General features: G+C 34.1%; 1 long non-coding RNA gene across 3 annotated transcripts in view; it reads right to left on the bottom strand.

Moving 5' to 3' along the window:
* LOC146400962 (uncharacterized) overlaps window positions 1–24,058 on the bottom strand; it is a 363,387-nt gene that overhangs the window by 297,924 nt on the left and 41,405 nt on the right. Inside the window, exons 3-7 of one of the 3 annotated variants that reach the window (XR_014813081.1) lie at window positions 16,494–16,549; window positions 13,324–13,494; window positions 9,328–9,454; window positions 7,731–7,809; window positions 161–268 (exon numbers count right to left, since the gene is read on the bottom strand). The exons of the other annotated variants lie outside the window; for them this stretch is intronic. This is a non-coding gene — a long non-coding RNA (uncharacterized LOC146400962). The remainder of the gene's footprint in view (window positions 1–160; window positions 269–7,730; window positions 7,810–9,327; window positions 9,455–13,323; window positions 13,495–16,493; window positions 16,550–24,058) is intronic. 3 annotated transcript variants of the gene reach the window in all.

Raw genomic sequence — 24,058 nt, 5'->3', positions numbered from 1 at the left:
GTAGGCTAGCAGCTGCAGCTCTGATTGGACTCAGCCTGAGAACTTGGTGCGGGTACAGCCCCAAAAAACAAAACAAAACAAAACAAAAAATTGTTCTTTTCAATAACTTATTAAATATTTCCTTAAAATTCACGATAAATTATTTATAAATTCTTCTTACCTGCAACCTAGAAGATGACAGCAATACTCCTTCCACACCATTCCCTTCTCTTTCCAATCTTGTCTTCCAAACTCACCAGCAAGAATAGCAAAAGGCCATTTTCCACTTCTGCAGTTTAAAGAAGAAATCTCAATTGCACTCATTACCATTCCCTGAATATTATCAGTTGGGTTATGTTGCCTTCACAAAGAATGCAATAATGATGTGTGAGAAGAAGTAGCAGAAACCAGCAGAGGGCCAGTCATTTTATCGATACATGTGCGTACCTTGCTATGTTTTCTCTTACTCTTTCCTTTTGGAAAATTCCTTTTTGGTAATGTGTACCCTGAATTTTTTAACTCCAAAATACAGTACTGCCTATCTAGACCAAGATTTGGCATATAAATATATACTGTGGGGAAATTTATGGTATGATGGACTCTGAGAAAGTGAGGGAGAATTTGAATACAATATCTACTAAGGAAACAGAATATTTAGGTTAACATAGGAGTAGAAAACAGTTCTTATTTAAGAGGTCATGGATATATTCCTAAGGAAAGATGTTATGACATGCAAAATACTGTTAATGCCATTTTTAACAAGATGTATAGATAATTCTATATTTTTTAAAAATTCAGCTACTCATAATTACACACTGAGCTTCTGTATGTGCTAGTATTTCTGCTGGCAATGAGAAATACAGCAGTAAATAAAATAGTTTTTGTATTTGTGGATTTTAAAATGTTTTTATAAAAAATTATACATTTTTTTAAGAAGTCATATTAAAGATATGCTAGTAATTGTGATAAACGTATGTAAGGAAAAGCTCAAGGTACTTAAGAGACCACATAGCAAGAAAGATGATAAAGAACTTTGACATTAATATGTAATTATATATGTCAGTGCGAAAGCAGAATTAACAGGGTTATGACTAATGACTAGTATTTGTAAAATGTCCCAAATTCTAAGCAATCTTTCTTATAAGAATGAAAGAAAAAGGTAGCAAGTCCCTGTTTATAGATCTTGCTAGATTGTTTTCTGTATTTTGATTAATGATTCAGAAAAAATAAATATATATATATATATAACAATAAACTCCCCAGTGCCTAAAATGAGAGAAAAGAGTTGTAATTAGGTGTTACAATTCGATTTAGTTTAAGTCACATGCAGGAATTATAAACTTAAAGAACTTCTATTAATGATAATGGAGTAAAACGATCATAGAAACCCCTATCAGTGATAATTATAAAATTAGTACCAAGGGAAAAAAAAAACATTTAAAGGTGTAAAAAGTGTTCCAAGTCAGACTACTAACAGAGAAGAATTTGTTCCCAAATAAAAGCTATGACTGGAAGGGGTAAACTTAACATAAAATAATCATACAAAGATCTATGTACAAATATTCATAATAGCATTGTGCCCAGACTGGAAATAGCCAAATATTTATCAACAATTGCTACAGTCATTCAATGTCATAATACTCAGCAATAAAAGAGAATGAATTATTATTGATATATAGAACAAGGATAAATGTTATACTATTACGCTGAGTAAAAGGATAAAAACATAAGAGTATATACTATGATTCCATTCCATTCAGACTATATAAACTAATCTATAGTAAGATAGTAGATGAGTGGTTGCATGTGGTTGGGTTGGAGGGACAGTTAACTATAATAAGGAATGAGAAAAAACTGTGAGTGATGAAAATGGTTTGTGCATTGATTTTGATGATGCATTTGTCAAAACTGTAAGTAAAATATGTTCTATAATACGTTCACATATTTTACTTAATAATGCTAATATAAAAGACAAGATAAAAAGAATTATAGACAGAATGGATTTACATCCTAAACAAGATGTAAAAACGAGTGTATTTAGTCCTCAGCCTTAAACAACTAAGAAAATAAACAAAATATATATATAGCAAGGACTCAGGTTATTGAGCATCAGACAACAAAAGACAACGATCACAGTGAAATTGGAAACAAAGTGAGCCCTAAAATTGTCCCACTATGGTTTAGAGAAAGTTGGCAGATCGAAGAGCAGTGAGGGAGAACTGATGCTTTCCCTGAGTGAAGGAGACAGAGCTGTGTGTCTGAGGAGGGCAAGGTGTCTTGAGTTAAGAGCAGAGAATTAGAGAGGAGAACACTGAGCAAAATTTACGGAGATGTACAGAGGGTTCCCTTCAGTATTTGCTTGAGGTTGACCACCAAAAATACATGAGGAAACCAGCTGAGTGACTACTGAATTCCTAAGAATTCCCCAAATTTTGTAATTTTCAAGGCATTAGGTATGTATCAACAAGGCTCTTGCTTTAGTGTAGGAAAAAAATTTATGGAGGATGAAATATTACTTTGATATTAACAAAGCAAGACCCCAAAAGATTCAAACTGCTTCCATGTAACTAAATTGTGCCCAAGTACAATGCTCAATAATATTTATGGTAATATAAAAAACAGCATCTGACAAAGTAAAGTTCAAAAAATCATATATCCAACAAAAGATTATCAGGTTTGAAGAAGCAGGAAAATACAACATTGAATAAAAATAAAAATCAGACAGCTAAAAATAACATAGCTGATAAAATTAGTAGACAAGCACATTAAAATAATTATAACTATGTTTTATATGTTTAAGAAGCTAAAGACTGAAGATGCTAAGCATAAACTTCTAAAGGATGAACTACAATATTGGAGATGGAAAAAAACTAATGTTAAACAGTATGGGTATTTAATAAATATCTCGAAATAAATATGACAAAAAAATTCCTAATTTTAACCAATCTTTTCTTGACTAGCTTTCCAATTAAGGTAATGCAAATGCCATTCTTTCAGTTGCTCAGGCATAAAACTTTAAAGTTATCCTTGACTCATTTCTTTTGTTTTCACTCTATACTGACTCCATTAGTCAATCTCCTACCTCTATTTTCAAAATATATCCAGAATCCCACCATATCTCTCCCAGTTTATTGCAGTGCTCACCGAACTGGTCTCTTTGCTTATCCTCTTTCAGATTATTTTCCACACAGCTCCCAGTGTGATCCTATAACCTAAATCTAATGTCCCCTTTCTGCTAAATAGTATCACATGGTTTCCAAGCTTACTGGCAACATCCTTAGCAAGGCCTACATGTCTCTATAATTTGGCTCATAACTGATTCTCTGACACCATAACTTAATACTCTTTCATTACTCATTATGGGCCAATTACTCTGGCTTCTTTGTTAACTGAAAACACTACACTGCTAGAGTTCCCACTGTAGCACAACAGGTTAAGGGTCTGGTGTTGCTGCAGAGGCAGCATAGGTTGCAGCTGTAGCTCAGATTTGATCCCTGGCCTGGAAACTTTAATAGGCTGAGAATGTGGTCAAAAAACAAAACAAAACAAAACAAAACAAAACATCACACTGCTTCATCTTAGGAGTTGTGGCACTTGTATCCTCTGCATGAATTCCTCTTCCTCCATATATCCAAATGGCTCTCTCCCTCACTCCTTTAAGGTCTAAGATTATCAGTGAGACTTTCCTTATTATCCTAATATAAAATAAGAGCTTCCCCATTATTATTCATGATTTTCTTAACTTACCTTGAATTTTCTTTACATAACATGGCAACTTGATATGACAGACACTTATTTATAAATGTTTATTTTTCCTTTCTTTTTCTCTCTCTTTCACTCTCTTTCTCTCTCTCTCACTAGAATGCAAGCACATTAACAGAAACAGAAAAGGACTCTTGCTTATTTTCATCTCCCTAGTACATACCACAGGGATTGGCACTTAGTAAATACTAGAATACTGAATAAATGAATACATGAACAAATTTATAAAACTAAAACGCTAAAGAGACATAATTTTTACTTACATGGCACAATGTTATGACTATCACAATAGAGGAAGAACCATAGCAGTATACTTTTAAGGGGTTAAAAAAGGATCAGAGGAATTAGAGAAATGGGCCATTGCATGGTTTCAAAACTGATTTGTTTTTCTGGATACTCTTTTGCAAGCCAATCTTTGTGCTTTAACTATCACAGTAATTCTGAAATATAATAAAATTAATTAGCATCAGACCCATCAATGCTCCCAAAATGTGCCTGATTGTTGGCTCTTACTAATCAAGTGAGCCACCCTCATTCACTATCACCTGGGCTAAAGTAAAGAGCCTGATGCAAAGTGTAGGTGCTTCCCAGCTTCACTTTATTCATTCAAAAAGACTGGTCTTATGAGGAGTTTTTTTGGCCATAAGATTCCTAATTTGACACTCTCTCTAAGAGAGAGCTCTGCCCCCTTTGGCTCTTATATTATATATATAAATAGACTGCCATACTGTTTTTAAGTATTCCTTTCCCATATATCTCAGTCTACTTCATGAAGATGTGCACTACAATTTGCTACATCCAACCTGAGTTCAATGCAGGGGACAGAATCAAAACTAGCAATCATTTCTAGGCTCCTTAAATGGAGAAGGGGGCAATTCTTATTTATTTAAAGAATTGTAATTAACTATTTTGTTGTCTTTAGCCACAAATCTTGCTAAAGTGACATTCCTGTTTTCAGTTTTCTGGCCCTTGAACATTTTTCCTCTCTTTATAGTTCCACCTTATCTGCTTAGAGGCTCTCCCCATGACCTCTGAAATTCAGTTTACTTGTCACTCTTCCTGTGAAATTTTCTCTCTCCCCCTCCTCTACATCACTCCCTGGAGTGCCATTTGGACATTTGCACAAAATTCTACACAATCATTGAACAAACTCTGGAGTCATTGTTTACATGTGTTTCACTCCACAAACTATACTCTCCTCAAGTATAGTATAGGACTAAGCACATTTTAGGTTTTCAATACATGCTTGTTGGATTGAGTGCTTTGGAATTAATTACATTTTGTAGTATCCAAATTAGCTGAAGTGATAGAACAGAACAGTGAACAACAAACAGGATTTCAGAAATGCACATGGAGACTAAATGGATGTCAGGGTGTTAAAAAAACAAACAAACAATATAACAACATTTAATAATTCAGAAGATACTGATCTTAAGAAGTTGAACTTGAATAACTGGCAAAACCAATATAATGTCAATAGAACTAAGAAAATCAAAGAGAAGAGCTAGATATGGAGGTAAAAGATGAGTTCTGATATGACTGATGCTCTTTGAAAAGCAAACTCAGTAATCAATTTTCAAAGAAAGTCACACTTTAAATTTTATGCTAGTTATAAAATAGTATTTGCTTCATTCATTTATCTTAACAATGGTTAAGGCAAAGATTAAGAAATAAGTGAAAGATTTAAAAACCAGGCAAATAAAATTTGAAAATATATAAACTTACACAAAAATGATATTTGTTTCCATCTGTTCTCTATTGGGAAACTGTTAAGAACTGCTAAGCCAAGGCACTGGTTATGTGCATATGTATGCGTGTGTGCTTTTGAGTCAGTAACAGAGCAGCACAATGCTTTGCATTATGTATTTGTCTTTTAATTTCTTCTTTATGCTTATTTAATGCATATGTTTTTATTCTTTGAATGATCAAAATTCTTTTATAGTAATTAAGATCACACTAAACTTCAGCCAGCACAAACATGGGGAAAGCCCTCAAAGTATGCTGTGATATTTGCTAAAAGGTTCCTTCTCTGTATTGTCTCCATACTCAGTAATGGAATGGAACAAATAAGCATTACATGAGTGTAGCTGTCTTTCTGTACAAACAATTAGGACTAGGGAGGGGAATATTTGCAACTAAAAACTTAACAGTAATTCCTATCCATTCTTGATTACACACACACACACACACACACACACACACACACACACACAGTGTGAAAAAAAAATCTTTGCCCAAAAACTGAATTAGGGAGAAAGAAAAAGAGGAGAGCAAGAGAGATAGGGAGGGAGGGAAAGAAAGAAAGAAGGAAGAATGAACAATGAGGAAGAAAACTACTTGGGGAACATGAAAAAACAGGCTTTGTATTTACTACTGCTATTCACTTTGTTAACTATTCTCTACTCCTCTGTGGGCATCTAAAGTTTATTTCCTTGAGGATATTCAGATAACTGGTGTAGAAAGAGCAACTCATAATTATGCCATCCTAGAGGCAAGAGCTGGCCATTGATATCCTAAGTCTCATCAGTCAGTGGTTGAGGAGTGCACATGCTGGCTCTTCCAGCCTGCTGTGATCATGGGCAGAACCAGCACTGGTGGCCAGATAAAACCCTCTACCAGGAGGTGATGGTAGGGGAAAACTTAGCTAACATGTACCCACATTGCTGAAGACCAGCTGAATATGAGCAGTGCACTGACAACATCTCTACAGAAGTTCTAAATATTCTCAAATTTATGTATAATAGATCAATAATAACATTTCTTAGTCACTCTTAAGAAGTACATTTCCTGGTGGTGTAAATATAACAAGTCAATTTAAACTTGGTCACGTCTCCAGTTTTCTAGCTGATAGATTACCTGAGTGTTAAGACAGTTAACATTTAAGAAATATAAGATAACATAAAGGACAGTTTCTAATGTTAACTGTAAGATCCACTAAAATATAACACAAAATTATTCATTCGCATTTCACCAAACACATCTCTCGAGTATATAAACCAGGTTCTGAAAATGTGTATTTATCTTTTCAGCTAACTTTGTGGGAAGAGGCCCAAAATTATACTTTTTAGCTGGCCCTTTCATTGTTTTGTAAAAAATTGGAATAACCTAGAGAACAAGATCCAGGAGTAGTAAGGAGGTGAGGGGAGCCTGTCGGAAAAGGACCTGGAGGTAGTGGTTAGAAGGTAAAGAGAGGGGAGGAGAGGAAAGCAGGGAGAGAGAGAAGATGGAGGTGTACCGGAGATGGGGAGGAGACATGGGAAGGCCATTATGAGGAGGAAGGGGAAGTAGGAAAGGAAAAGAGCAACGGGAAGAAGTGGAGAGTGATAGGGAGAGGAGGAGGGGTCATGGGCTGGAATAAGAAGGGTGATGGGAAGGAGCAGGTACATCCATGCACAGATCCAGGAGCAGAGCATTTGAAGAATATGCAACAAAGTTAGAAGCTCTTAGAAGAATGATTATGACGTCTTTGAGAAAAACTGAATTGCCTACAGGATGAGCAGGTGAGATGAATGACACGAGATACCTAGGGACCACATCCTTCAAATCTTTTGCACCTAAATAGTAGAAAGCAGACAATACAGTCATAAATCCTTAAAATGTAGTTTAAAAATCTGCCTCTTTTTCAGAACACTGACATTTTATGTAAGTGTCCAGGTAACTGAAATACAAATGAGTTTGTGAGCCACAGCCCTAAAATGTTTAAAGATTTAAATGTTTCAACCTAAATGGGTCAGAATGACTTCAGGATTCAACTTCCCAGCAGACGCACACACACAATATCACATTTTTTGTAACTCCTTATTTAACTTGTTATTTTAAATGGTTTTCATTCAACAATTGGAAATATGCACAAGTATACACATTTCAGAATTTAAATAGCTCTAACATCACTAGCTATCTGACCAAGGAAAGAGGTATCTAAACTTAACTCCAATTATCTAATCTGAAAAGTTAAAGTATTTATGTCATAAGATAGGTATGAAACTTACTGAAATTAGGACATTTCGAAGATAATGCAAGGATATTTTCTTATTAGCCAATGCAAGGACATATTAGCCATTCCAGTAGCTATATGTTAAAATAAATAAAACACAAAAATCTGGTAGTGGTGATGTTAGTGTCAATACATTTCAATACAAATATTATTAATAAATGTGTATTAGCTCTGCTTCAATTTTGAAAAGTGATGATTAGTAAATAAAAGAGGCAAACATTGAGAGGAAAAAATGAGCAAGAATGGCAATATTTCTTTTTCAAGCTCACTTCTGTTATTTTAAGATTGCCTTTTAAAAAAGAAGCTGTGTTGAAAAACTGCCTTTTCTCAGAACGTTTACAACTCACTTTAGTAAGTGATAGAGGAAGAAGTCCTTTCAAGGTTTCCCAAAAGACAGGGAAAAACATAAATATTCAGAATTCAACATAATTCCTCTTGGTTATTTTCTTTCTTTCTTTTTTAAAATCTTATTTGGGACTAAGAGAAGGCATGCACTGAGATATTTAGTTTTATTTTGCTTGATTAAGGAAATCTTTCATGGTTTTCATTTTACATGGAAGATTTCTTATAATATATTCCCATGAAAATCATTAAGATAGTGCCATATACTTCCAGTGAAATGGCAAAGGTTGTTAAATTGGCCAACGTTGATAGTTTATTTACATAAATCATGACCCCATTTACTAAATATTTTCTTCCTAAATGGCAGCAATTTTAGACCTGAATTATCTAAATAATTGACTCAATTTTTCATCTTAGTTTGCCATTGTACACACAACCTTTGACTTAAGTATGAATATGAGCTTTTGTAAATTTAGTTGACATTACCAAATTACTTATTTTCTTAGTGATTTTTATCTAATTAGAGTCTTAATCTGAAATAACTTATTTTCCTTAACCCCACAGCAAGTCACTGCTGACTTTATACTTTAAATTCCAAAATATACACCAGATATCAGTAAGATGTTGGCTGGCTTACTAGAACTCAGTTGGAAAATGTAACAAGGCTTTTTTCAAAAATAAAATAAGGTGGTAGATAATCATGCTTTTTTCGAATAGACTGGAATTGGAGCAAATTTAAAGAGCTTGTTTTCAATAGCATTTGGGACTATTAGTTGGTTTATTACTTTAACACCACTGGTTCTTTATTAAATAATGTATGAACAAACAAGTGAAGAAAATTATGTTTTTATTGATTTATTTTCCATTGAAAACAAGCCATTTGACGTTTGAATTTGTTTGCCTGTTTTCAGTTGATTCCTTAAGCCTTAGCTTTAAATGGCTTTTTTTTTTTTTTTTTAGCTCCAGTGGAATGGGAGGGGAGTGTGCTTTCCTGCTGTTTTATGGCTAGCATTCCCACTGACACAGACAGCAGTAATTAGTCAGAACAATAATATGGATACAGTACTATGATATGAACTTTCTCAGCCAACAAGAAAAGATTTGTAATGTTTACTTATCTGGAGCTTGAGCTTGAGTTTCTGATTTCCCTTTTTACCAATTTTCCCTTGAAGATAGATCCCTAGAAAATGTCATGTTTGATTAATTATATCATTTTTGCATTTATGGTATGTGTAATAAGTTTTACTTACATTTTTAAATTAATTATCTGGAGCTCTTTAAGTTATTCATCTCTGGTGGTTTGTGGATCATCTATCTGTAGCAGAATTTTCTGTGGTGCTTGGAAATACATAGATTTCTATCCTGTAAGCCCCAGCTCTGAAATAAATTGTGGGTTCTGACTGAGAAATTTTCATTTACAAAAGTAATAAGTGATTCTTTTGCACTCTTTCCCTCTCTATCTTTATTTATCTATATATAAACTTAAGACTAATGTAATCTTAAATAAAACTTTTCTTAATATATTAAATATATAACATACGTATTATATATACAACTGCATATATTTATAGATATATATATGACTTATAGTTGAAGTATTACTTTGCATTTGATTTAATATATATTACATAAGCATTTCTGTAATGCTTGCCATTTTCAGTTAGCTTTACATTGACCAAGAAACCTGAGAGAATTTTCATACCACTAATCACTGATGTTCATTACCACTCATTAAAGTGCTAGCTGGAGTCTGTATTAGTTTCCTAGAACTGCTGTAACAAATACCACAAACTCGGTGTCTTAAACAACAGAAATTTATTCTCTTACAATTTTGGAAGTGGAAGTACAAAAATCAAGGTCCTAGGGTCTTGTAAACTGAAAGAAAAAAACACACAACCTAAGAGTTGTGTTTCCATTTTATTGAGGATCTCGCTGAGGACTATAGCCCAGGAAACAGCCTCTCAGGTAGTTCTAAGGAACTGCTCTAAAGAGGTAGGGGGAGATACCAGTATATATAAAACCAGTGTATATGATTTTGCCTAGAGAATATGGGTAGACAACATACATCTCAGTAAAATGTCACTGAGTTATTGCTAGTAACAAGGAGCAGATATATGTATGATAATACAATGTGAAAACAGCAGTCTTCAACCCACAAGAGAACCTGTCCATGTATCACTCTGATCTTGGACTTCCACCCTCCAAAACTGCAAGACATACATTTCTATTGTTTTTGAGTACTGAGGGTCTAGCTAAACTACTCCATAATGTTGCTGCCTCAGTATCCATTTTGTGTTGCTAAACAGCTGTAGGGGCCTTGAACTGACATTGGCCTCTCCCTCAAGCGCATGCCCTAGAAAACAGCCCACAGACACACAAATAAGTTTACGTTCCTCAGATGATATTCTCAGTGCATCTAGTGATAAACAGTCTCCCTTGCCTCCTAAGTCTTTCCCCTCGTACATCCCTTATGTAAGATTCCCATAAAGCTTATCCAAACTCTGCTCTTTTTGGTTTGAATTCAACAATTCAGCTTTAGCCTGGGAACCTCAAAGCACTCCAACCTTGGACCCTGATAAAGTCACATGTTCCAGGTCCTCCCGCTCATGTTTTGCCTGCAGCCTGCCTCCATCTTCCCATGTAGCCTCTTAAGGGCTACAGTGTACCTCTTCTAGGATCTGTGAGTAATAAACTTTTCTATTTCACTTTCCCTTTCAGTCTTTGTTGAACTGCTCATCATCTGACACCCTAAGACTCTACTTAACAAATGTTAATTTAACAAAAATCACAATAAACCAGCCAGTCTGTGGTATTTTGATATAGCTGAATCCATTAAGGCACAAGTTGTGGGCAGAGTCATACTCTCTCTGAGGGTCTATGGAAGGGTCCCTCCTTTCCTCTTCTAGTTTTTGATGTTTGCCTGAAATTCTTGGCATTCCTTGGTTTATAGATGTATCATTTCTATTTCTGCCTCAGTTTTCATGGCTTTCTGCCCTGTGTGTTCAAATTTCTCTTTTCTTATAAAGCCTCTAGTCATTATACTCGGGTCCATTCTCATTCAGCATGATTTTCTTCTAACTTAATTACATCTACAAAGATGCTACTTTCAACTAAGATTACAATCACAGATACCAGGAGTTAAGATTTGAATACATATTTGGGGGAGATGCAAGAAAACCCAAACAGAATCTGTATACATCATATTAAATTAAATAAGAAAAGGATGATCTTTGTCAAGAGCTTTTATTTCTCTACATAGGTCTAGGGCTAAAGTAGATGAAAGTAGATGAATTTTTTTTTTTTTTTTTTTTTTGTCTTTTGTCCTTTTAGGGCCGCACCAGCAGCATATGGAGGTCCGTGGGCTAGGGGTCTAATCGGAGCTGTTGCTACCGGCCTACACCAGAGCCATAGCAATGCCAGATCCGAGCCGTGTCTGTGACCTACACCACAGCTCACGGCAATGCCGGATCCTTAACCCACTGAGTGAGGCCAGGTATCGAACCCGTAACCTCATGGTTTCCTAGTTGGATTCATTTCTGCTGTGCCACAATGGGAAGGCCCAAGGAATAGTGGTTTTTTTTTTTTTTTGTAATTTTCTATAGTAGTTCTATAGTATCTACAGTAGTAGATATTTTCCACTATTGATAGAAAAATGAAATCTAAGGATATAAAAGCAAAGTTGCAAGCAAATAATACCCTCCAGGGATTTTGTAACTGAGTTATAAAGATAAAGCATTTATACCTGAAACAATTAGCAACAAAAGGGTAGTGTCTTATGATTACTGATAAAACTGAGTGATAGAACATTATTTTTGGAGTAGGTTGGAAATAATCAAGTAGAGGTAGTAGCACTCCATGGGAGAAGGAAGGTAAATAATACGTTGAAACTTAGAATTAATGAGGAACACAATTTATTCTGAGAACCATGAGGACATTCATGTAGCTAGAATAATTTTTGTATGTGTTATACATGTATGAAAGCACCTATAAGCCTAAATATTATTTTTTATCTGGCTTATTCCCCATTTCTGTGTTCCAGCCTTTCTTGGGATGTAATACTACATTGTCTGGGTCAGGAATACCAACACAATGGCAATGGAACTTATGTAATAGGCTTAATATTCTTTCAGTAACTACTGTTAGGAATCTCTATAGACACTTGTGCTGCCATAGGTTTCCAGTTCCCTATAGGTTATTGCTATAACTAACCAGAAATTCCTGGCTTTCTCATATATCTCCCAGACTAGTTAGGAATATCACTAACTAGCTTATATTGATAACCTCTTCTGTAAAGCCAGTTTCAATGGTATTGATTGCATTTTCCATAAAATATTTAGAAATGGAATCAAAGCCTGTTTACTTAAGGATCAGAGTCTCCTAAGAAAAGAAACCACTGAGAAACCACTCATATTCTGCATTCTCTCACTCTTCAATGTGGTTGGATGACATAGGGAATTTTAATCCCTTTCTTCAGCTGTGGCTTCACCATCATTCCCAGTTTCATTACTTGGATTGCTCACAGGGGAAGAGCTGAAATTGTGTTGGGTTTCAAAGCATCTTCTGGACCAATAAACTACATACTGCAGCACACTGCTCTGGGTGGGACTCAGCACCCTAGAATACTGCCTATAATTCATCAGAAACAAACTGCTTCCACATGATCCAATTGTAACAGGGCTATTAGATTGAAATAAAATATTAATTTTCATTGACTTACTATTAAGAATTTGTCAGAAGAATGGGAGATGTAAAAATCATTGAATCAAATACTTTTGCTTAAGTGAAAAAATGTCAAAATTTCAAATAGTCTTTTATCTTGCTCTCTTTGGCCAATGCAAAGTAATTCTTAATCCTTTATACTATATATTTTTATGCAAATCCATTCACAGTAGAACTATTAAACACTGTGTGACTCTTTTGTCTTCTTTTTTTTAAGGAAGAAATACATGAGTATAGTTTGTTTTGTGTTGAACTGTGTCCCTAAAATAGATGTTGAAAGTCCTAATCTCTACTTTCCGTAATGTAACCTTATTCCAAAATAGTGTCTGCAATGTAATCAAGCTAACATGAGGTCGTTAGAGTGGTCTATAACCCAATATGTCCGGTCACGGTCACTTAACAAGAAGAGAGAATTGGGACACAGACACATATAGGGAACAGAATTCCCTGGGAAGGCACAGCCAACCATGTGACATGGAGGCAAATTGAAATGATGCATATGCAAGCTAGGGAATGCCAAGGATTACCTGCAAACACCAAAAGCTAAAAGAGGTGAGGAGGTATTCTTCTCTGTAGATTTCTAAGGGAGCACGGCCCTTCTGACACCTTGACTTTGAACTTCCAGCCTTCAAAACTATGAGACAATAAACATGTACTGTTTTAAGCCTCCTAGTTTTTGGTACTTAGTTACAGCAGCCCTAGGAAACAAATACACTATTGTAAAAAAATCTCCAAAGTACTAACTCCACCTTCTACTTTTTCTTTTATTTCCTCCAAAATAAATTAATTCCAAATAGAAATCTTAAAAGTGGTAATAGATTTGTGAAGTTTTAACATAAGCCAGATACTAGAAACTACTGAGTGATTTTGTACAGGGATTGACATGATAAACTTGGGGTTTTAGATACATGTTTGAAACTGACTGGGACTTTAAAGATAGATTGAGTAAAAACTAGGTGCATTGTGAAAATAATGGAAAGAAGGAAGGAGAAAGGAAGGAACACACAAATGCTGAAAATAATGAAGAAATGAAGGAAGTTTCCCAAACAGATGGTTATAAGGTATAAAACAATAATGATGATGAAATTATAATGAGAATGGCATAAACTAGATTTGAGAAAAACTTTAAAAAAATGAATTGATAAAATTAATTACAAAATATACATATGTACATTAAACTAGGAAATAAAAAAGGCAAAGTTAACCATGGTATTCCAAATTTGAATGAAGAAAAAAAAACAAACAGTTCAGTGATAATATACTGTAGGCATTTATAAAGAGAGTTTTATTTATTTGGATGGAAAACAAAGGAGGAAATAAAAAATTATACTTTGATATACTGGACTTAAGCTGGGTGTGTCAACTAAATGCTGAACTCAGAGAGTAGCTGCACAGACATGGAAAACAGAGGCCTAAGTGGGACAGAATTAGGGACAGGGCTGTCTTGCAGTGAGCAAATATTAATAGTCAGGCCAGCTCCTCCTGGCTCATCCACTACTTTACTCTGAATTCTTAAACTTTGATTCCTATTCTTATGCTTTCAAGGTGTCTTCTAGAGACCAGATCTTCACATCTAAATTCCAGGCAGGAGGAAGGGTAAAAAAGAAGAAGCATAAGGGGATTTCAACTTTGTCATTATTCAAAAGTTATTTTTTTCCAGAAACCACATCCAAACACACCCCTTCATATCACCCACCTGAGGAGAAGGGGGAACCTAGATATCAGTAGGGCAGAAGAGAAGAAGCAAATATTGGGTCAGTAAACTAGCAGTCTCTGCTGCAGGGATATCCCTGCTTTTTCAGTTTATTTAATTATTGAAATATGATCTAATTCTGATTCCTTGCCAGTGGATTAGCTCCAGTGCTTTAAATATTTTCCTTTTCAGACATTTTAGAGAAAGTCTGTGGAATCAAGCTAGTAAATCATGAAATACAGTCATTTTTTCATCTAAACATTTGCTTGTTTATATGCCTTTGTGTATATTTCTGCTTTCTGAGGAGTGATATAAATCATTTTTGCCATCTGTTTTCAGTAGTGTATATTTTTTATATCTTACATCAACATAGACAATTAAAAGTTGATTGTATCCTAAAGCTGTAACTTCATAGTTATTTTACCTTTGAATATGATATAATTCATTCTTTTTTCTGCTTGTCAACATACAATAAAAGGAGCAAACGGCTCTTTTTAAAAATGTGTGTTGACTGTTTTGCTCAGAATATTATAAAAGTATAATATCCTAAATTATGTCAATTACAAATAACTCTTTAATGTCCCATTGTACAGAGAAACTATTTTTTTCTTTTACACATATTCAAATAGAATATAAGAATGCATGAACAGCCTCACAGAAAATGAGAACAAACTCTAGCTTACCTTCTAAAGGTGGGGATGGGGGAGGGGCAAAATAGGGGAAGGGGATTTAGAGATACAAACTACTAGCTATAAAATAAATGTCATAGAGATTTAAGGGACAGCACAGAGAATATAGTTAATGTTTTATAATATTGTATGGCATGTAATCCATAAAAATATTTAATCACTGTGTTGTATACCTGAAAGTATAATATTTTAAATCAACTATACTGTGCTAAATAAAAGAAAACAGAATAGTTTATTCAACATTCACCTGAAGATATTTATTTTTTTGAATTCTTTCTAAATGCCAGACATGATCAAGTAGATTCAATGGTAAATAAAACAAATTGAGAGTTGATACTTTTCAAAAAGTTTGTGTTGGGGCAAGTTATTTTATCTTGGGTCCAAATATGTATGTGTGGACTCATATCTTTATCTCTATTTATCTATCTATCATCTATCTATATTGGTTCATAATTTTTTGGTGCAATGTAAACATGGTATAAAGTTAGAAATGGTTTGGTATGGAAGTAATGGTGCTGAATTGTATTTGCACTGTCTATGCTTGTCTAGACCACCCATTTAGCCGCGCTTTCATACAGGGTGGTGGTGTGTGTCAGGATGAAATGATCCTCCTGCAGAAGTGACTAAAACTAAAAAAATAATAACAGTCACTTTAGAAAGTACTTTCAGAAATTTTTCTAATGTAGAGGTCAGTGGTTTGCCCTTAAACTCATAATTCTTGATCTGTTTAAAATAATGTCTTGTCTGTTATTCATCATCTTGCTTCGCAGGAGCACTTTTTTAACTTTCATCTAATTTTACTTGATATAGTGTATTCAATTGGCATGCTAGCAAATGTTCAGAAACATTATAACTCCATTTGGAATTTTTTGGGTTGGCACAAAGAGTAAGGTAATGAGACAAGTGCAGATTTATAGCCTTCTGCCTCAAATCCCCATATTCATTTCAGATTTAATTCAGAAGGATAGTATTAAGACAAATGAAAATTTTCCTATCTTAAAAGTATAAAGTCCTTAATAACACAATTAAAACTTAAGTAATTAGCTTATCTATATGAATTAACATAAAATTAAACTTGAAAACATGATTTATATACTTAAAATCTAAGTCAATGACAGGAGTTTAACTTATTTTTTGTTCTTAAGAAACATTAGCAGTATATATCATGACTGAAATGTGAAAGTTTCCAAATACAGGAATATTGTTTTATCAGTTTTCTACTTAATACATGTATTATAAGAACACAGATTCATGCGATTATATATAGCAAAATGTGTTGTAATTCAAAGGCCCAGAAATTCTATTTCTCACTTACCCCCATATTACAATTTAGTTACTTCCAATATGTTAAACTGTAGACTTAGTAGTGTCCTATAAAGGCAGAAACGTTTTATGAATTATGTGTAACAAGGTCAGCCACTTCAAAACACAAAAAGGCCATAGTAAAACTGAATCTTGTCAATCATCTTTGAATGAACAGATGAGATATTATCAGATAATTAAAACTAAAAACAAAGTGTTTTATTTATAACTCAAAGAATTCTATCATTGGGATGACTAAATCAAAAGTAAACATTTGTCCAATTAATCAACTTACAGTTTTGTTATACACATAGCAGTGTAAGATATGGATAAAGTGAAGACAACATAAATAAGCTTGGGGGCTTGGTGGGGAGATACTTTTGTTTTCAGAGAGGCTTGAGGATTTCTCTCATCCTCAACTGATTTTCATCTGCAAGATTTCAAGCTTTATATCCTGACCTCTTCTCAACCGAAGCAAAATGAAAATTTATGTTCTCTGGGAAATTGCTCTTTCCAAGGAACATGTTTTTTAATAAAGTTACACATGTCCTCAGTTATAAGACAAAGACAAAAAATTGCATGGTATAATTAGTTGATGGAATATTGACTGATTTCAGTTTCTCTTCCTTCTAGAGGAACAGTAGTTATGGTATTTTAAAGGGTGAGCATTACAGATAAAAGCCATGGTGAAGCCCAGCTCTGCTTTATGATTTCTCTGATACATAAATTTGAAGGGATTTTAAGAATTACATGAAATGATGTATGTAAAACATCTAACAAGTGTTAAAAATGTTAGCTGTTATTAACATCTTCATTACAAAACACAAGATTAATTTGTAAAAAATGATTTTACTTACAAGTATTAATATATGTTAATTATATCTGGGAGCATCCAATACAATGTTGTATATAACATTCGATCATTTCTAATACCTTTGATTTTGACTAAGTATTATTTATTTCAGTAGAAATTACATGTAATAAAGAAAACAAGTAGATGATTTTAGGTCCACCAATTTTTAGAACTATGTTCATTAAACTGAGTTAAGATACCTTAGTGAAATATGACCACCATCTTCCTCTCACCGGTAAGAAAAACAGTGGTCACCTTTCACATAAATATTTGTTACCTTTCACATAAATATTTTTGTAATTTACCTAAAATTGACAATCTACTCATAGACTGAATGACCATTAAGGGGTATGTGGGTGACAAAATAGTTTGAGACATGATATTGTAAACATAATGATTTGCTCTCAAATATCTGTGAAGTGGTAGCTACCATTAATACTGTCTTTACTAAACACAAGATTAATTTGCAGAAAATTATTTGGTGTGCCAGTTATAATATATGTTATCTTATATCCTGGTGTTTCCTGTCAAAGACTATATACAACAGTGCTTCTCATGCCTTTTATGGCTGTAAAGAATTTAATACAGCAAAAGATCCCAGCAACATATCTTGCTGCCAATAGGGAAAGAGATTATATGGTGATTAATTTGCATAATCTGCAGGATGAAGTCTAGATATAATAATAAGAATTTATTCCAATCCTCCAATTGTTTATATTCTAAATTAAACCTGAATACTCAATACATTAGTCTGAAAATCATAGATATTATTTTACAAACTGTGGATGAATCAGTCTTATTTGTTTGGTCACAGTCTGTCTCAATGCAGAGTCAGCATTTTCTCCCACTGTAGAGTGTTACTTACATAAACATAACTATAAAAAATTTCCTAGTCAGTAACTAAATTTACAAAAATATATCCAAATAAATAATCAAGTTATATCACTCATATGAAGATTTTATTGAGTGCATTTTAACTAAGTGGGTTTTGTTTTGTTTGGTAAGTATTTAAAATATAGTAGGAAACATAATTATCAAGGAATTAGAGGCAAAAACGCTGTAGAGAGAACATAAGCTACAGAATGGGAAAGAACAGCAAAACACAATAAAGAAGGGAGACAAGGGGACATATTCTAGAAGAATTAAGAATCCGAGTTTCCAAATAAAAGATTCCCAGTTAAATTTGTATTTCAGATTAAAAAATATATTTATTATAAGAATGTCCCATGCAGTATTTATAACATAGTAAAATTTTTTGGCTTTGTGAAATACAAATTTAACTAGGCATCCTATATTTTTATTTGCTAAATCTGGCATTTATTCTTAAAATATCTTTTAGAAATAAAAGGAAACATATTTTTAAATGTTTAATAAATTAATAAATACAACATAACTGAAATATGTGTATGCAATTCAAATATTTTAAATAAACACAATACAAATAAAACAAAATAAAATAAAATTCATAGAATTCCCTTGTGGCACAGAGGGTTAAGGATCTGGCATTGTCACTGCAGTGGCTTTGGTCACTGCTATGGCATAGGTTCAACCCCTACCCTGGGAACTTCCACATGCCCTAGGCACAGCAGCCCCCTCTTACCCCTAAGAAATTCCTAGGAATTCCCTAGTGGCCTTAAGGATTTGGTGTTGTCACTGCTGTGGTGCAGGGTCAGTCCTTGGCCTGAGAACCTCCACATGCCACGCAGACATCCAAAAAACAAAAATAAATAAATAAATAAAATACATACTATTTTATTATTTAAAAACAAAACCATTTTCAAGGCAAAAACTCAAGTTAAAATGGTTATTTTTTAACAACACAGAATATCATGGAGATCATTTATTTATTTGTAAGTGCTCTATATATTTTCTGAATATTTCACATATATCAACCAGTTAGCAGTTTAATATGATGTAACAGGAACAATTAATTAGTAAAGGTGAGTTTTTTTTGCTAAGAATTTAGTTTCTAGAGAAGTACCTTTTGCTGGAGTTCCCGTCATGGCGCAGAGGAAACGAATCTAACTAGGAACCATGAGGTTGTGGGTTCGATCCCTGGCCTTGATAAGTGGGTTAAGGATCCAGCATTGCTGTGAACTGTGGTGTAGGTCACAGATGCAGCTCAGATCTGCTGTGGCTGTGGCATAGGCCAGCGGCAACAGCTCTGATTAGACCCCTAGCCTGGGAACCTCCATACGCCATGGTTGCAGCCCTAAAAAGACAGAAAAGAAAAAAAAAAAAAAGAGAGAGAGAGAGAGAAAGAAATACATTTGCTTAGAAACCACCAGAGCCCACTTACAGTAAAATATTCTTTATATATTTTAGGCTTCAAGTCCCCTTCAAGGAGATTAAACACAAAGCCTGTGGTCAAGAAAAGAATTACCAGACACTTGGTATCATTGCCCCACCTGTCTCATTGTAATGTCCTTTCCCTCAGCTTGAGCAACCTGGCCTGCTCCTTCCTACTCCTACTAGGGAAGGTATGTGGCCCACTCCTCATCCTGCCTCTATATAACCTGTTCCTCATACAAATAAGGCATCCTGCCCAAAACCAATCTGAGGATTAAAAAGCACCCCCATACAGAGATTGATTAACACTCAGTCCTTATGCACACACAGTGGGCCAGGGCAGGAAAAATCAGGTCCCCACTCAGGTCTGCAGCTTGGGGATAAAAGAAAAATCCAATTGTAAATCAGGGCCAGTCCCTACTCTGAGGGCATCCCACTCTCTTGATGGGGTAAATATATCTGCTGCACATTTCTGTTCTGGGGAACTTGATTCTACTCAGTGATTGTGGTCTTCAAGGCAACATGTGGCAGCAGTGTTTTAGTGCAATGGCCTGAGTGACACCCACTAAATGCATCCAACAAGACCTGTAACTCTCAACTCATGACACTGTCACTTTAAAGGAGTTCCCTTTGGCTCAGACCTGCTGCTGCTTGGATCCCAACTCAACGTTCCCACCAAAAGAGCCTGACTGCCTGCATCTCTAATGCCTGCCTCCTCAATTCCTTGTTGTGCTGTGGGTGGGGATAGAGGGAATAATGCTTAGCCCTATCATATTCACAGATCATTTTTCTATATCGAATATGGCATTTAGAAATATTAATTTAATTATTGTTTATAAATACAGGATGCTACAAGAATGCGAGAGACTCTGTAATTACTGATGACAGTTTACAAGTAATTATAAATATTTAAATAAAAGCCAAAAATACAGCTGCTATGTTTATTTGCTAATACTCAAAAGGAAATGTTTATGTTTATTTTGTTTTCATCTGAAGCCATTGTACTCATAAAGCTATACAGATAATTAGTTGTATTTAAAAAAATAGACATATTACTTTGTACTCGCCAGGCAGCTTCTCTAGAACTAAGCATGCAATACATTTTAGGTCATCTAAAATTTATAAATTAACGTTTTCCTTTAGGTATCTTCTAAGACCAGCATACGTACACATTTAGAAAGAGAAAAGGGAGGGGGAGATTTCACTTACATTTTTAAAAAGCTATGAGGTCTAAAGCAGGGTTTCATAAACTCGATACTTGCAATATTTTGAGCCAGAGAATTTGGAGAGTGTAGGGGTGGTTATACTGTGCATTACCAGATATTTAGAAGCATCCTTGGATTCTACCTACTAGAATAGCACCCCCCCCCCCAAATTGAATAGTCAGAAATGTCTTTAGACAAAGTCAAATGTCTAGTGGGTGTTAAGGGTAGAGGACAAATTTGCCTCTGGTACTTTAATATATCAGTTTGGCCATTTATTTAACCGTTACTAACACTGATAATAACCCCATTTATTCAAGGCTCAATATGTGCTAGTTGTATACCATATCTAGTAATCATACACAAATGCAGTTCATCTTATTTTTTAAATAACTTATTTTCAGGACATTTTAAGATTCACAACAAAACTGAAGGAGGATACAGAGATTTCCCATAAACCCTCTGCTGCTATGCATGTATAACCCTCTGCTACCCCCATTATCAACATCCCCCACTGGAGTGGTACATTCTCTTCTGCAATTGATGAATCAACAGTAACACATCATTATCACCCAAATTTCATAGTACAAAATGAGGGTTACCCGATATTGTACATTCTATGGATTTACAAATTTATAGTAAGATGTATCCATCATTACAGTATCACACAAAATATTTTTACTGCCCTAAACCACCTCTGTGCTCTGCCTATTCATCTACCCCCCCCCCCCACCTTTTAAACCCCAGGGAACACTCATATTTTTACTATCTTCAGAATTTTGCCTTTTCCAGAATGTTATATAGTAAGAATTATGTAAGTACATAGCTTTCTTATATAGGCTTCTTTCACTTAGTAATATGCATTTAAGGTACTTCCATATATTCTCATGGCTTGATATCGCATTACTTTTTGGCACTGATTAATATTTCACTGTCTGTATGCACATTGTTTATTTATCCAATTTCCTACTGAAGAACATCTTAGTGGCTTCCAAGTTTTGGCAAATATGAATAAAGTTACTATAAACATCAATATGCAAGTTTTTGTAGGGATATCAGTTTTCAACTCCTTTGGGTAAATAACAGGGATCACAATTGCTAGATCTTATGGTAAGGATATGTTTAGTTACATACGAATTTTGTAAGATTTTTTTATTGCTTCCTGGATATTTTGTCTATTCTGACGGATAGTCTGAGTCCTTTAAATTACTTTATTGTATCAGACAGTCACCTTATTTAGATTTACTTTATCCTGCTGAGATTTGGTTTAAGATTTTAGTAAGGAGAATCTAATTCAGTTTTGCTTTGGTTGCTACTGTGTAATCCCTTACTGTGTGGTATTTTTTTTGCTGTGGCTGGTCGAGAACTATAACATCTCACCAGCTCTTTATGAATTTTTGAATCACTTCTTGGATCCAAGATCTCAGCAGATGTTCTATGCCATGTCTCCTTTGATTTCATCTTGTGCATCCATAGCAAGGACCAAAGAGAAACTTTTCATATATTCTTAGATTTCCTTCTTTATGGAGTCCTTTTTTATCCTGCCTTCAAATCTTATTAACATTAGGAAATATAAATTCTGATCTCTTTTCCCTCTTGATCAGACACTAACTTGCTATTGCCCAAAGAAGAAAGTGATGCACAATAGGAAGAAAGGCAAAATAAAATTAGACTCTCCTTACCAAAAGAGGAGAGCTAAAATTCTCATCTGGAAAATTTCTGAGGGCATTAAGAAGATATCAATTTCTCTCAAAATAATGTATATATTATATGAAACCCCAAATAAAATGCCAAGAGATATTATATTAAATATCAGAGCTAGTTCTAAAATTTATCTGGAAGCTTATACAGATAAAACCAGAACAAATGATGATTGCAATTTTAGTTTTATGCTCCTATGTAAAAACAAAAACAAAACTCAAGACTGTTTTCATTGAAACAGTATACATTTAATTGGATATTATTGGGTTCTATAGTCTGTGCAGGGCTCAATGGCACAGCTGATATCTTCTCATGTGATATTTGCTAGGGTAGCTCCGCTAAAGCTCATAGCTTCATTCATATATCTGGAGTACTATCTTGCATATTTGCAATATCTAGGAGTCCCTTTCTCTCTCTCTCTTTTTTTTTTTTTTTTGTAATTTCTTAATCTTTAGAATCTTTCTTCCTAAACATAGCCATTCTCTAAAGTAGTGTAGTTAGAATTCTTAACCTTTCAAGGATAAAATTATAAACTAAAAGGGATGTCTCTTAAGGCATGAGTTCACAAAGTTCAAGATAATAACATTAATTTCATAAAATTACTCAAAAAGAGTTACATCGTTTGAGATTGTAAATGGGAGTGATTAGACATCATTCTTAATGCAAGAAGCATATGCTTATAGGAATGGCCATTTTCACAGATAACCTACCATGATTAGCATCATAGGTAGAGAATATTATTTCTTTGAACATAAGCCTTGCAATGTCTTATACTTTGTTTTTTTACAGTGTTTTTATACATGAAAGTGAGGGTTAAGTGTGTTTTTAGTACTATGTAGAATTCTGCCTCCAGCTCACATGGCAGCAAGCCTGTACCAACAGTGTGTTTTACTTCATTAACACACTTTATCCTAATGTATGAAACTTGCTTCTCTGTCCTCTCAATAATCATAGCAGTGCCTGCTGGCCAAAGATCTCCTGGGCCCCTTATTAAATATTATCTTAAAAAACGCACATATTTGCAATAATAAAAGCAATAAAGTTGTAGCATAGAAATAGATAAATACATCTAGTGAACAAAACAAAATGTCCAGAAACAGATATTAATATAATTGATTACCTTTTTTTAATAATGATTTTTATTTTTTCCATTACAGCTGGTTTACAGTGTTCTATCAATTTTCCACTGTACAGCAAGGTCACGCAGTTACACATACATGTATACATTCTTTTTTCTCACATTATCATGCTCCATCATAAGTGACTAGATATAGTTCCCAGTGCTACACAGCAGGATCTCATATTACCTTTTAATAGTAAAGAAGGGATAAATTGATACTGTAATGATTGATTACATATCTTAAGATAAATTTAGAACTCTTCCTCTCATCATAGCAAACATGAGGTTTATAAATTATTTATTATAATTATAAATTATTCATTATAAATTAGTTATTATTTATAGTTACTCAAACACAATTTTAACTAAATTCTAGAATATAATTTAAGATGCTATTGTCTTATAATCATAAT

This window comes from Sus scrofa, chromosome 8, assembly GCF_054392235.1.
Source record: "Sus scrofa isolate SSC_HxYL_T2T_F1_AM1 chromosome 8, Sscrofa_HxYL_maternal_Yorkshire_Landrace_v2.0, whole genome shotgun sequence".
Classification (NCBI taxonomy): Eukaryota; Metazoa; Chordata; class Mammalia; order Artiodactyla; family Suidae; genus Sus; species Sus scrofa.
This window is presented reverse-complemented; position numbering and strand designations above follow the sequence as displayed.